This window comes from Lissotriton vulgaris, chromosome 9, assembly GCF_964263255.1.
Source record: "Lissotriton vulgaris chromosome 9, aLisVul1.2, whole genome shotgun sequence".
Taxonomy (NCBI): Eukaryota; Metazoa; Chordata; class Amphibia; order Caudata; family Salamandridae; genus Lissotriton; species Lissotriton vulgaris.
In genome coordinates, this window is record NC_141697.1 from 983,696,974 (window position 1) to 983,713,680 (window position 16,707).

The 16,707-nt window shown below is 46.6% G+C and overlaps 1 protein-coding gene across 1 annotated transcript in view; it reads right to left on the bottom strand.

The window, feature by feature from the left end:
- Positions 1-16,087, bottom strand: part of LSMEM2 (leucine rich single-pass membrane protein 2) — a 68,261-nt gene extending 52,174 nt beyond the window's left edge. Inside the window, exon 1 of the mRNA XM_086936816.1 lies at positions 15,598-16,087. The gene's annotated coding sequence lies outside the window, so the exon portion shown is untranslated. The remainder of the gene's footprint in view (positions 1-15,597) is intronic.
- Positions 16,088-16,707: the final 620 nt, after the last annotated feature.

The window sequence follows — 16,707 nt, forward strand, 5'->3', positions numbered from 1 at the left end:
CCGTGGCAATACAAGGCACACGGGCAGCCGCAATTGAGGCACACGAGGACAACTCCTAGGAGGCACGGAGATAACAAACCACGGACTGCGGGGGGCCTGGGGTGTGGCAGACCCCGCATGCAGTGGGATGACCGCAGGAGCAGGCAGTGATTAGAGCCCCATTGCCCAACGAACTACGCCGGAGGACCGCCGACGGAGAGCACTGGGAGCCGCATATATCACGACACAGCCAAGCGCTACCTTCCCGGACGGACGGCACTGGTCGCGGCCTGGGGAGCCTGCGACGGCAAATTAAAAGACACGGCGCAACCTGCTGTCGACCACGTGGCGTGCATCCCATGATTGCGGAGGCTGCTTGACCAATGTTGGAGCAGGGACACCCCCTGGGCAGTGAGTAGAGTGCAGAAAGCGGGCCGACGCGGCTTGGGTGCAGGCTCTGTGCAGGGAGGAAACCACAACCCAAAAGCCGACAGCTACGCAGGTAATCACGCCGACACACTGACCAGTGCGCGAGCCCCCCTGCCATCATCGCTGGAGAAGCCCGAGCACATACCGGGGCACTAATGTCAGGAGGGACCAGAGCCCGAACTGGGACTGGGAACACGCAGCCTAGGGGCAAGATGGATAAGAACGGGAAGACCACGGAACAGGACCACACGGCGGCCAAGCTTGACACCATGCTGGCTGCCATGGAGAGGCTGGAGGAATCCGTCCAACTCACTCGCACCTCCCTGGCGACCAAAATCGATAGTGTCGCCATCGACCTCACCCACCTGAGAGCTGACCATAAAAAGCTAGTGGAGCGCACCACATCCCGAGAGGGCGAAATGAAGGAGCTACGACCGCAAGTCACCCAAACAAATAACAGGTACAAGATCTCCTGAACAGGGTAGAATTCCTAGAAGACCGTGCAGAGAATGCAGAAGGGAGGGCACGGAGGAACAACGTGCGTATCGTAGGCGTACCGGAAAGATGGGAAGGAAGGAATCCGGAGGAGCACATGGAAAAATGGTTGAGAGACATTCTCCCGGAAGGGGCCCTTTCACCGTACTTTGTGGTGGAGCGCACGCACAGAGTTCCGACGAGGCCGCTGCCAACGGGCTCGAACCCCAGACCAATGCTGCTCCGCATATTGAACTATCGCGGCAGAGACTCCATTTTGCGAGAAACGCGCAGGCTCCAGGAAGTGCGGATTGACAACGCGACCGTTATGTTCTTTCCGGACTATACGGTGCAGGTACAGAGACAAAGACACTCCTTCCTGACCGTGAAGAGGCGCCTGAGACAACTCGAACTGCAATACTCACTTTTATTCCCTGCGAAACTGAGGGTGGTGGCTCACGAGAAAACGCACTTTTTCAACAGCCCGGAGGAAGTAGAGGCAAGTCTGGATAGCGGTACGGAAACAACCCCTAGAAGACCAGCAGGGGTTCCTGACCAGCGATGCGCCGGAGGCCCACGAAGACGACGCAGGAACAGACAGAAACCACCAGGCAGCACACGGGAGGCGACGAACGTGACCCCCCCAGTGGAGATCACACAACAGGAGAAGCAGGACGCCCTTCGCATGGTCATGGAGCTAAGCCAATCTCCTGTGCTGAGCGAGGAGGCAGACAGCAGCCCTCGGAATATTCCCAGCAATGACGAAGCTATCTACGGCATACCGGATTCCCAGGCCTCAGGGGAGCGACCTGACGTCACGCTACAGACGGCGGATCTAATCCACTGATTATGTACTAGATGCACACTGCCCCTGCGGAGCTTGCCGAGAAATGCTTGAGAGATGAAAAGGAACTGATGCTGACCTGATCGCGTTGCCCGTGTCATTTGGAGAACCTTCCCCTGCCGGAGAGGGCTGGTGGTCCTGCAGTACGTGGCAGGATGTGTTCTTGCCGGCCAACTGGCCAATGGGAGGCTAGTCCCGGAAGAGGAACAATAACAGGCATAACCACAGGAATCCTGGTGGCGGCGGGCCAGGTATAGCTGGAACACTGGACTCACACTGACCCACCTGGCTGGAGCTCGATTGGGACACGTAACGTATGATGCTACTGCATGAACAACCTTTCATTTGCATTATTGATGAAGGTATAGCATAGTTAGCAAACCCCGGGAAGGGCGGGGCCCTCACACTATGATTTAATTATTCGGACTCAGTTCTAGTGCTAATCGCACAGCGACCCCTTTAGCTTTAGACTTTGTTTCTCTCCTCGAGAGTATGGACGGGGGCATATTTGGCAACAGACCTTTTGGTATTTTTCATGTATATAGACTTCCACAGTTTACCGTTTCGCCTGAAATGTTCTCTCTTATTTACTTTATTCCTGTGTTGTGGTATGTGGGAGCGGCTGTATCTCAAGTATGTTCCTGTGAGGGAATCTTCAAGTTGAGGCACTTGTGGTTGTCCGGGGAGCGGTGGGGGGGGTGGGCAGGGGTAATGCTATTGATCTACAATGTCTGCTGTCAAGATCTGCACGTGGAACGTGAGGGGCATGCACACACCGTCCCGACGCTATCAGATGTACTCTTACCTCAAACGCCACCGCATACAGATAGCACTCTTACCGGAGACACACCTCAATGAAACAGAGGCTTGTGTCTTGCGCCGCAGATGGCGAGGGCATCTTTATGCCATGAGCTACTCCTCATATGCTAGAGGGACCCTAATATGGGTGAGACCAGGAACCCCTTGGACAGTGACTGACACACTCATTGATCCAGAGGGGCGGTTTGTCATAGTAAACGTCAGGCTAGACGGGAGGTTGATAGTCCTGGCCTCGATATATGCACCTAACATAGAGCAGGCTAACTTCTTTGTGCGCTTGACAGACGCATTGGTGCCCTGGCACGGGATCCCATGGGTACTGGGCGGAGATTACAACTGTGTTCTGGATCTGGCACTGGACCGGTCACTCCCTCCACCGCCGGGCTCACAAACGCAGACCGCCACGAAGGCCTTGCAGACTTGGTCTGCGCAGTGGAACCTGCAGGATGCATGGCGCAACCGCAATCCACACACAAGAGTATATTCATACTTCTCAGGGGCGCACTCCCTGCACGTACGCCTGGATAGGTACATGGTCACTAGCGAGCTGCTTCCTCACGTAACAGACGCATATTACATGGGACGCACACACTTGGATCACAACCCACATATCATAGACCTGACGTGGATACGACCATACCCCCCGGTGCCTACTTGGAAACTACAGCCAGATTTGCTCCTAGATGGCCTTTTCAGGCAATCCATATGTGCACAGCGGCGCAGTACTTCGAAGACAACACGGGCACAGCATCTACCCCCCAGATTGAGTGGGATGCATTCAAGGTGGTGCTCAGGGGGCACTGCATGGGCACACAGGCCAACACCAGACGACAGGTGGAGAGAGAGCTGTCACGCATAGAGTCAGAATTGCTACAGGGGGAACAGGAGACAGGTGAGGGTGCAGACGCAAGGCTACTAGCAGCGCGTGCTGAACATGAGACATTACTAGATAGGCTGCGACACCTCAATTCCATGGCCCACTCAGCCCGCACACATCACACAGGGGACAAACCTGGCAAATTACTAGCCTGGCGATAAGTCGAGAAGATCGCAAGGCCCCAGTAACGGTGATACAAACTCCCAATGGGGCAGTGGTATACACACAGGAAGAAATACACGAGGTCTTTGTGGTACTTCACCGCGCGCTATATGAGTCGCGACTACACGCACCCCAATCAGACATCGCTGGCTACCTGACGAGCTGCGCGAAGCCATTTTCGCCCTCTCGAATGGCAAGGGTCCTGGCCCGGACGGACTGCCGGCTGAGTACTACAAGGCCTGTTCTGATATGTTGATACCCGAGTTACTCTGGACGTACGCAGCGGCCCTAGACGACTCGTCCCTCCCTACCCCAGTCATGAATGAGGCGACCATGGTGTCTCTTCTCAAACCGGACAGAGATGGCATGCGTCTCGGCTCATACCGGCCACTGGCGCTTTTAAATACAGATTATAAGATACTGGTATCAACACCTGCCCGACGACTGGCTCCATTGGTGCCTAGCCTTGTGCACGCAGTTCAGAACGGCTTCATGCCCACGAGGAGCACCTCACAGAATATCAGGAGGCTGTTCCGAGTGCAGACGTATGCAGTGCGACAGTGGCCATGGTCGGGATGCTTAGTGCTAGATCTGGAGAAAGCCTTCGATTCAGTGGAATGGCCCTATCTACTGACGGCACTACGCAAATTCAATCTAGGCGATGAATTCATGGAACTGGTCGGTCTACTGTACAGAAGGTCCGAAGTACGAGTCCGTACAGGCAAGCTGCTGTCCACTCCCATAAAGGTCAGACGTGGCACTAGGCAGGGATGCCCGTTGTCTCCGCTGCTCTTTTCATTGGCGATGGAGCCCCTCGCAAAATTACTGAGAGACAGAGGTGCGGGCTGGGGAATCCAGTTAGCAGATGGAATACACACAGTCTCGCTTTATGCAGGCGATCTGCTCCTGTATATCAGGGACCTAACCCTCCTGCCGCCGGAGTTATCGGACATCTTCCGAACTTTTGAGGCAATGTCGGGACTCAGGGTGAACTGGGCCAAGTCAGGGGTGTACTCGTTTTGCCCTGACACCCTGGAGCCCGAGATCAGGATCAGAGATGTGAGGCTAGCCTGGTACCCCACCACGTTTCGTTACCTGGGTGTCCACATCTACAGAGCCTTACCTGAAGTACTGGATGGCAACCTGACACGAGCCATCACGTCTATACGGTCACAAATCTACTTCTGGAAGACCCTCCCGCTCAATGTGCCGAGCAGAATAACGCTGGTGAAAATGATTGTGCTGCCAAGGTTGCTGTATTATTACGCCAACATCCCGACTTATGTCCCGGCCCGTCTATTCAGGGAGTTAGAAACCATGAGCAGGGATCTTATCTGGAACGCAGGGAGACCCCGAGTAGCACTGAGGAAGCTATATGCCCCAGCAAGCGCTGGAGGCCTCGCGGTACCCAACCAAGAGCTCTATTACCTGGCGGCACAGTTAAAATGGGTGTCGGCCTGGTTAAGTGGCAGAAATCTGGGCGATACGGCCACAGATACGGATATGCTGTCCCCTTTCCAAATATACACGATGTTTCACCCACTAGCAAAGACGGCACGCCAGACGCAGCTACACATTGCAGTAGTGTCTTCGACTCACTAAGGTGATGAGACCGTACGTCCCGGCGCTCCCACTCTTAGGTACTCCCAGAGCCGTAGGCGTGGTGACGGAGGTGGCAATAGAGCAATGGACACGGTCGGGAGTGGACACCATGGAGGATCTATATGCAGATGGTGCCTTCATCCCCTTTGCGACACTCGCCGAAGATACGGGACTGCCAGTCGGACAGTTCATACAACATGCATCCACAGTACGGACATACACACAGGCATGGGGAAGCATAGAGGAAGAGCCACCCACACATCAGTTTGTGCAATACCTACACGTCATGGGGAATGGCAGGCATGTGATCCATTGGCTGGCACAGGCACTACTGACGTACACACAACTCTCTTTGCAGCCTCTGCGGGATAAGTGGGAGGTGGACAGAGGGAGGGGGTGGACGGACAAGGAGTGGGCAATGGTACTAGAAAGCCCCAGACACATTCCCCGTAACACTCGGTTTAAACTCATACAGTTTTACATACTGCATAAGGCATACCTTTCGCCAGACAAGATCAATCAGTACTTCCCCGGAACTTCTGCAGGATGCCCGAGATGCGCTCTAACAGGAGCGGATCTCCTCCACATGCTCTGGCTCTGCCCTAGGATACAGACATATTGGCAGGCGGTACTGTCACTGTTGGAGAAAAACACGGCCATGAAAGTACAGCATGCGTGGGAGGCATGTTTACTAGGCCTATATAAGAGAACGAAACACAACAAAGTACCCTCCCGTTTCTGGGACCTAGGCCTCATCACGGCTAAGAGGCTCCTCACCAAACATTGGAAGCGCAGCTGAACATTGGCACACCTCCTTTGACAACTGGGCAAGGGCAGAGAGCATTACCCTCCACAGAGAAGAGACGGCGGGCCTTAGAAAATTCCCCATAGCGAACCTTTGGGATGAAACATTGAGCTCCTACCACCGAGAATGTCAGGCTCAGGGAATTCCCCCGACCAATCCCCCCCCTGACACAGCCACGACTTGACCTTCAGAACGGAGACCATAACATGCAGACACTGGGATCCCACCGAGCGCGGACACGAGGCGCCAGCTCCGGAGTGCCCACAGCCCGCTCACACGAACACCGCACCCCGAGCGACCACACACACGGCAGGACTGCGTGATTGTGCCCCCCGCCGCGCCGTGACCCACCAGCGGTTCACTGAGTTGACCATCCATGGACAGACACACTGGAACAAACCACATGCAACAGCCACTTACAGCGCCCATTAAACTAACACGCTCTCACCTTATCACACAACACACATTTCCAAGTTGACTCCCCCCCACACTTTCTTTCCCATTCCTCCTGTTATGTTTTAACTTCCCCTATTCTTCCTCCCTCGCTACTCTGACCACATAACCGGCACTGGGTTCTGGAAGCCGAGACGGTTCTACTGACGGACACACTGATCAAGCAGTCGAAGGTGCGTACACATGTATACAGTAACACTGTCACGCCCAACCGCGACCGCAAAGTGATAGGTGCGCATCAGACGACTTGTGAGAGGGGGATACACGCTGGTGTCTCTGTCACGACAAACGGATCTAGGCCACGTGATAAGAAGGCAACGGGCCTTATGTCAGCCCCGTGACGCGAGGACGACGCGCTGGCCTCACGGCCAGAGGTCGCAGTTGACACCACACTACCACACAAGGCACCGGGGATGTGTCACACGCCACGGGATGGATCCCCCCCAAGGACTGCTGGATAGTAGCGGTCGCAGGGAGTGGAAACCACGACATTTAGCATACCACAAGACCACTGTGACCACCCGCGTGCCAGTTTACCCCACTTTCACATGTTCAGACACAAGTAATATCTAAAGTACAATGATACCATGTGATTGCAATATAGATTTGTGGAGATCAAATGCATTGTCATGGCTTGAGTCAGCAACCGATGTTATATTCATGTTTTGTAAAACTAATAAAATATATTCAAACAAAAAAATCAAATGATTGCTGTGATATACTGTGAGAAGTTGGCCCGATATGTGATGTCCACTATTCTAGTGGGCACCCTGTATCAGTCCAAACAACCCTTATGGTGATGGCTGCAAAGTCAACCTTATAGACCAGCTATCCTAGTGGTAGCATGGACAAAGCAGTCTTAGGCTAAAACTTCAGAGAGCATGTGAAGCCAGCTGTTTTGCCATATGTAACCCCTTGAATATCAAATGAAAGGACACCACACAGGTATATATAAATATATATGTATTTATTACTAACACAACCCCTCTGAACTCTTTATGAGGTCAGAGGCACAAGCACATAACAAGATACTTGATTATCATACAATTAGTTGCACAAAATACAGTCGAGCCCTAGGGGTGTTGCAAGCCATATACTAAAATAGTGGTATACGAACCACGTCACGAACAAGGAGTAGGCCTAGGGCCTAGGGAATCGCTGGGGCTACACGGAACTACCAAAGGTTAGGAAGCAGGAGGCCCACGGGAAGCGTGTGCAGTGTCTTAACACACATGCGAGTTACCTTAGGGATACAATGGGAACGAAAGAATTAGAAACTAGTTGATTTAGGACACTTCCGTATGGACTAGGAGAAAGCTACTGAAAACTAGGACACTTGGATAGTCAATACCCACAGGAGCATTGGAGTACTTGCGTTACCTCACCCACAGGAGCCGGGTGCATAGGTGTCAAGTTGTGTCGGGTGTCGCTGAATCCTATGGAGACCTGTGAAAGGATGCTGCAGGCAACCAGGAAAGAAGTGTCCGGTTGGATCCAAGAGCGGATCGAGGATGAAGAGTACCTGAAAGCAGAGGGGACAGAGTCTGGGTCACTAGCCAGTGACCAGGAAGGAACCAGGCGATGTTCTGAAGCAATCAGGTGATGTCGTGAAGCTTGTCTCTGCAGCCACGTGGACCAGGAGGTGTCTACGACAACCAGGAGCTGGATACGGACTGTCCCACGAAGGGTCTCGCTGTCGGCGGTGTCGGATTCCAGATTGGAGTCAACAAGCCATGGCAAAGGCAACCCACGCAGGAATCGAAGATGGGTTCTGTTGCAGACCAGCAAGGTCTGGGGGGCTTCTCCTTTTCAGGGAAGCAAGGGCCAGCCTGGAGCAACCAGGCCAGTGGTGTAGTTTCAAAGGTTTGTTGTCACAGAGGCCACTAGCTAATGGGCAAGTGACCGGACAGATGCGTCAAGCACAAAAACAATAGCAGCCCCCAAGCGGTACTCGTGGAGTGTGGAGGGCTGTGCGTCGGTGTAGAAGGTGCTCGGGGCTGGGGCTTCTCAATCCCCAAGGCACAACTTCGAGGGTGCCTCAGAAGCTGCACAGGTAGCAATGAGCAAGTTTTTCAAGATGAACAGTTCCACGTCTCTCGTCGCCTCCACGGGTCTCAGCTTTGCTGTGGCTGTGGATCGGGCTCAAGGAAGTCTGGAAGTCTGATTCTTGTCAGGCTCTGTGCTCGGGCTCCGGCAGGAGCATTGACAAAGCAAACCGCAGATCGCTGGATGGTGCCTGTTTGCACAGGGTGGTCACTCCTCGACCACAAGGGAGATTCTTCAGTCTTCTAGTTGCAAAAGAATGTCGAAGGGCCAGAGTTTTGTTTCAAGTTTCAGTTCAGGATAAATCTAAAGTCTCTTGACTCAGCTCCTACCTTTATACTGATTAAAGGGGCTGGATTACCTGCTAGGTCCCTCCTATGGGTGGGACCAGGGAAGGGGGTGGTTACACCCCTTTCCCTTTGTCCAGTTTCGTGCCAGAGCTGGGGCTGGAGTGCCCCAGCAACTGGTTTCAACCGGACTATGCATGGAGCACCTTGTGTGCCCCAGGCAGTGTCTTTTTTCATTCAGCCCTCCCTGCCCCAATACACTATGGGCTGTCTGGGGTGGTGCTAGCACCTCCCAAGACAGGAAACCTATTGGCCAAGCCTCCCTCGCTGGAAGGACTCCCAGCAGCAGGAGGTCAGACTTGTGTCTGTGGCAGCAGCATCCATTTTGTGATGCTGAGGCTCTGGTTAACTTTAACCGGGATTAATAGGAACAACATGTCTTCTCCCTCTAGAAGGGTGGAATGCTACCCCCGTCGCCAGAACTGGCGAGGGGGTAGTATTCTAAAGCGTATGACACCTTACACGACATGTTTTGATAAAGCCAAACCAAAGTTAGCAAGTAACCGCGAGGATTATAATGCACTTAAGAGTATGTGGTATGGCTATATCATAGAACAGCTATAAGGACATGGTTCCAAAAGCTGCAGACAGGCTCAGCTCATGCTAGATCACCATCTCACATAAAACCAAGCCCTCTGCCTCCAGGATTGTTAAGGCCTGTCATAGGAGTGACTTATATGTGTATATGTGTCTATATATAAGGTTAGATATAGGTATACTATATCTAAAGCAAAGGGTGATTACACCACCTTGCCCCAAGCCGAGTGATCAGCCAGTTGTGTCAATTTGTATGGCCAGCCAGGGGTGACATAATACATGCTGCAGCCCCTGGTGGGCCTTGGATGCACCTATGCCCTGGGTACCTATGGTACACTATACAGGGGCTCATAAGGTGACCCAATGTCCAATCGGAGATGTACCTAAAGTACATTAAGTCCATTTTACAGTGAGAGCAGATAGCCTGGGGCCCTGATTAGCAGAATCCGAGGCCAACTAAGTCGAAAACCAGCTAAACACTAGGCAAAAAGCTGGGGGTAACCATAGTCAGGTATCCACCTTCCTACATATACTGTATTTGACTGCTGCTGGTAGTTTGTTTAAAAACAATTAAATTGTTTATTTAAAAAAACTTATAGAACAGCTACACTACTTACCTGCACTACCCAAAATAATCATCTATGCACCACTATATGTAATTCTGTCAAATGTTACGAATGACTGTTTACACACTATGCAAACTATAAAAGCATATGTAAAATACATTGGATTTGAGCAAATTTTGGGAGCCCCCTTTTTTCTTTGCACCCCCCTGACTAATCCCCGCAAAACTTTTACTCCTCCAACAATGAAACGGGTGCAACTGGTCTACAAAATTTGGTGGACATTCGTCAAACGTGTGCAAAGTTATAAGGGTCAAAATTTACAAAAATCTGTATGTCGATTATATATACTATTTTTTTCTTTTTAAAGTTAACCTTTTACCACTTAAATAAAGTGGTAATAGTTAAGTATTAGGTTTAATTGCTGTTAACCTATGTGTAAGACCCTAACCCAGAATGCTGTGAAATGCTGACAATACAATAATGCAAAATTGGTAAGCACAGCCATCAACTAATCACATTGCCAGTTCTCAGCATGGACCATGGAATACCATGAACTTACTATCATATACCATACCACAAGATATACCTATGTTTTATACAACATATAAGTTTAACATTACCTACACTATTTACATATACAACCAGAAAATTTATATTTACATATTCTAATATATATTTTGTAGATATAACATTGACATCTTTACACAAACTATCAGTATGCTTCCTTTAATTTACACACTCCACCTTATGCCACTCCAATGTACAACAGTCGACCTTATGCCACTCCACTGTACACTATTTAGAGTATGCCACTCCAGTACACGCCACTGTATTGTACAATAATCCACTGTATGTTACTCATTTCTACTCCACCCAACACCAATGTACGCCAATCCAGTCTACACCACTATATTCTACGCTATTATACTGTTCGCCACTGAATTTAATTACACTTTTGTGTATGCCACTTTACTGGACGTCCCTAAACTGTATGGCTCGCAACTATATGCTATTCCATTGTTTGCAACTCAACTTTAGGCTATTCCACTATATGCTATTCAACTATGCCCCACTTGATGGTACACTACTGGAGTGTGCGCTATTCCAGTCTACGCTACTCCATTCTACAGCACTCCATTGTCCTGAAATACAGTATATGCCACTGGACCAGTGCATAATTTGAGCCGGTGGTTTTCGGTGCTCGGCCCCAGCACTTAATTGTCAACACTAGCATTTATGACAGCTGCCACATGGAGGCGCGGTTTGTATAAATTAAAGATGAGCAGGACAGCAATTGTTTATTAATTCAGTATGCATTAAAAACAACTACTGCCTGCTGCCCAAGCTATTTGTTTGGTACACAGACAAAATATCGAGTTTTAAATTTCGATATACAATTATATCGAAGTTTAAATATCGATGGGACATAATATAGAAGGTAAGTAATATCGACAGTCTTAATATTGATATTAGTATGATATTAGTAATTTCGAAGTTTTAAATATCGATGTCAATAATATCGAAATAAATAATTTCGATGTTACTAATATCGATTTTTAAATACATTTTGTGTATATTATATTGTATTTATTATGTTTTATTATTTATTTTTAATATAATTTAATTAAATATTGTCTTTTAGTACTGTAGCGGGTTGTGGGTTTATAGGGGAATAGGGTGGGAAGTAATTTTATTATGTTAAATTAATTATTAATTAGTAGGAATTATTCATTAATTAATTGAGAATTAATTTTTAATTAATTTTAATTAATTGATTAATTGATAAATATGTTCTGTAGCGGGTTATGGGTTTATAGGGGAATAGGGTGGGAAGTAATTTAATTATGTTAAAATAATTATTAATTAGTAGGAATTATTAATTAATTAATTGAGAATTAAGTTTTAATTAATTTTAATTAATTGATTAATTGATAAATATGTTCTGTAGCGGGTTATGGGTTTATAGGGGAATAGGGTGGGAAGTAATTTAATTATGTTAAATTAAGTATTAATTAGTAGGAATTATTAATTTATTAATTGAGAATTATTTGTAAATAATTTTAATTAATTGATTAATTGATAATTATGTTCTGTAGCGGGTTATGGGTTTATAGGGGAATAGGGTTGGAAGTAATGTAATAATGTTTAAATAATTATTAATTAGTAGGAATCATACATTAATTAAAAATAATTGGTAATTATATTTAATTATTTTGGTAATTATTTTTAATTAATTGATAAATATGTTCTGTAGCGGGTTATGGGTTTATAGGGGAATAGGGTGGGAAGTAATTTCCTTATGTAGAATTAATTATTAATTAGTAGGAAGCATACATTTATTTTTATTAATTGGTAAATAAATTTAATTAATTGGTTATTAATTTTAAATAATTAATTAATTGATATATGTAATTTATAAGTATGTAATTTAAACCTCTACGCTATCCAACACTTTCCCTACTGTTGCACTCTCTGGAGTTGGAATAGTAATTGTTACCCCTACGCTAGCCAACACTTTCCCTACTGTTGCACTCTCTGGAGTGGGAATAGTAATTTTTACCCCTATGCTATCCAACACTTTCCCTACTGTTGCACTCTCTGGAGTTGGAATAGTAATTGTTACCCCTACGCTATCCAACACTTTCCCTACTGTTGCACTCTGGAGTGGGAATAGTATTTGTTACCCCTACGCTATCCAACACTTTCCCTACTGTTGCACTCTCTGGAATTGGAATAGTAATTGTTACCCCTACGCTATCCAACACTTTCCCTACTGTTGCACTCTCTGGAGTTAGAATAGTAATTTTTAATCCTACGCTATCCAACACTTCCCCTACTGTTGCACTCTCTGGAGTTGGAATAGTAATTGTTACCCCTACACTATCCAACACTTTCCCTACTGTTGCATTCTCTGGAGTGGAAATAGTAATTTTTAATCCTACGCTATCCAACACTTTCCCTACTGTTGCACTCTCTGGAGTTTGAATAGTAATTGTCACCCCTACGCTATCCAACACTTTCCCTACTGTTGCACTCTCTGGAGTTGGAATAGTAATTTTTAAACCTACGCTATCCAACACTTTCCCTACTGTTGCACTCTCTGGAGTTGGAATAGTAATTTTTAATCCTACGCTATCCAACACTTTCCCTACTGTTGCACTCTCTGGAGTTGGAATAGTAATTGTTACCCTGACACTATCCAACACTTTCCCTACTGTTGCACTCTCTGGAGTTGGAATAGTAATTTTTAATCCTACGCTATCCAACACTTTCCCTACTGTTGCACTCTCTGGAGTTGGAATAGTAATTGTTACCCTGACGCTATCCAACACTTTCTCTACTGTTGCACTCTCTGGAGTGGGAATAGTAATTTTTACCCCTACGCTATCCAAACCGTTCCCTACTGTTGCACTCTCTGGAGTAGGAATTGTAATAGTTACCCCTACGCTATCCAAAACTTTCCCTACTGTTGCACTCTGTGGAGTGGGAATAGTAATTGTTACTGCTACACTATCCAACAGTTTCCCTACTGTCGCACTCTCTGGAGTGGGAATAGTAATTTTTACTCATACGCTATCTAAAATGTATTTAGCTTTTTTATTAGTATTATGTTGTTATTAATTGTTATTTATGTGAATATTTTATGTAAATAAATGTATTAGTAATTTATTACATTTTTATTTGTTTTTTAGTTATGACAATAATTAATTTAGAGTTATTATTAATGAAAAATACATTATGTATTATATATTTATTAACATTAATTTGTATTATATTATGTATTAATTTTAAATATTATAGTACATTTTTAAATATGTTTATTACATTTATAAGTATTATTTTGTTAATATTACATTTTTATTATATTTAAAAAAAACGATATTTTACAAAAAACGATATTTTTGTCATTCTATATTTTATTTTCGATATTTTTGTACTTACCTTGTTGGGGATAGGATTCCTATATTTTTGACTTCGATATTTTTGTTCCGATATTTTTGTATATCAATATTTTTGTTTTCGATATTTTGTCAGACATTCATTTGTTTAGCTTTGGAGGCCTGGAATAGGCTGAATTGTCACACTTCTAGTCTGCCAGTTAGTAGTAGTTGTGTAGGTACTCTCATTGGCAATGACAGCATTGCAATGGGTGGTGCAACCTGCAGAGGCCTTCTGACTAGAGCCCTGTCATTTTGTTTACAAATTAGGCACTGCACTGACTGTACTACAATCCTCCATGCTTGCACTGATTTGGGCAGGGAATCTACTCTGTCCCATTGGTGGGCCTCCCGGGACAGAGTAATTGAGCCAGCCCAGACGAATGGGATCACTGTGACATTTTAAGGCTCGGGGAGAGGGCCCGGGCGCCCCCCTCCCCTTTATTGTTCAATTCAGACCCCAGGGGTATGAGGTTTCACAGAACCTGTGAAGGCTCAGGGGGTGTTGCAGTCCCCTCCCTTTTTTATTGAGTTTGGCCCCAGGATGAGGTCCCCAGGGCATTTTAAGGCTCTGGAGGGAAGTGGTGTCTCCTCTTAGTTAAGGAACATGGCCCCGTAAAATGGGGTACCCAGGGCCAAAAATGGGTTATGGAGTTGGACCCCACTCATGCTCCCCTCCCCAATTTATTTATAACAAATAGTGACCCACCATTTTCTTATTTTTCAGTTTGCCGCAATATACATATATACATACATGGATATGCCATATTTTGGTATCACTCATTTCATCAGCCCAGCTATATCAATTACATAATTGATACACAATAATGACAGACATTGATTAATTATATTTGACACACAGTCTACCTTTTGCATGTTTCCTTAAAATATATAGAAATCTCTTTATCTATGTTGACACGTCTGGATTAATTTCTGGATTGAGCCTTTATGGTTCATATTACTTCACAAAGCCAAAACTCCTTTGTTGAACTGGTCTCTTGTTTTAGCAATTGTGTGTGGGATGGGCCATGAAATATGAATTCATTAGGTCTACATTATGGCATTTTGTGACTGGACACTTGAAAATTGAATACAAGAACAGTGGGGTACACTAATATTGTGGTCAAAATATTAAAACAGAATATCAAAAGTTAACTGCACACAGGGAAGTATAGATCTGCTATTCTTAACTCCTCATCTATGTACCTTGAAGATATAGATTGCCAATGGACATGTATTTGGAGTTTGGTATATAAATCTGTACATTCTTACCTTTAGATATTTTGCACCACGAAAATGTATCCACGGCACTAGTATCCCACAATATCCTGGACTTGAAATTCAGGAGCAAAACTAGATTTGAAACAGTCAAATAGTGCTCCTGGGGTGGAACAGGTCACAAGGACACGTACAGAATCCTCTTTTACTCCCCTACAATAAATTGTAATCTTTCTTCTGTCTGGGGCTGCCAAATGTGTTACCCAAACTTTGGGTGCATATGTATTCCCACTTCCCTATAGGGTAGCTGAAAGGTCGATAGGGGTACTGGGTGTTTGGATACTGTGGTTGGCGCAAACACACAACCACCTTTCCTAGGTATGTCCTGCAACAGCCAGACACCTGTTAGTTTCCAGATGTCTAGGCATCTGGAAATTCTCCATACAGACAACCCACTGCACCACTACTCCCCTCCCACCACAAACGCACACAATTAATACTCACTGTTCAATGTGGGTGTGGTCTATACCCTCGGGATCTTTAGGTGTGCACGAGTACGCAAGATCACCCCAGCTCGAGGTCTACATGGTGAAAGGTCCTTAGAATAAGACAGTCAATCAATGCTCCTGGGGAAATATATTCGTAGCAGGTGAACTGAAATCACAGGACAGATCTGCGAAGTGTGATGTGGTAACCACACCCCTCAAGTGCTGTCAGCCTCGGGGCTCTGCGACACCAAAACACTGACACGGGGACCTCAGCGGTCTGATGCTATGAGCCTGGTGGTGTTGTAGCAACAAGCCCCTTAAATGTATATCACCACTCACTGCCCAAAAAAACTGTGAGACTGGGGGTGTGTCATCCTAATCTGTCAAACTGTGAACAGGAAGTCCTCAAATGCAGTGAACATGGGGGTGCTGTAGCATCAATCCCCCAAAATGAGGACTAGCACATACCAACCGGAAATTGCGCAGGCCCGGAGAGTTCTTCCAGTGCAAACCCCAGTCCCCCAAACCCCTCTTCTCCCAGCTTCAATGGACGGACCCGCGCCGCGGCGCACGTGCGCTCCGATACTGCATCTTGGTTCAGTCGAAGCTGCCTCCAAAATAGGGCCAGAGCTGACGGCAGTGCAAGGAGGGTGGGTTAAAAATAGCATGAAGGGTCTGCACAGAGCCCTGCCTGCTGGGAAGGCACCCGGGCCGGGAGGATCGCGTCTATATTTGGGGAATGCTTCAGAGGAGCAGACGATAAGAAAAGAGAAGAGACGTGTTCTAAGACTTTGAATGAAGGGGGGGGGGCATTAACCAGAGTTTTAAAGCACAAAGGGGGAGCAGACACACGTCTTTAGAGTTATCTTCTCTAATATAAATACAATTATGCATCATGAGCAGCAGTTACAGCACTTTTAACCTGTGAGTGATAGGTTACAGGAAATTATATATTTTTTAGCTAGACGGGAATCCGTCGTTTCCCCCCGTCCGAGACAATATAACATCAATAATTCAAAATAGTCTCGTCAAAATGTAAAACGTCTAACGTCACAATTTTCAAAGAAAAGAATGGTATTCTTATTTATTCGACATAGTATAAGGTAGAAAATGCTAAAGAATTGAA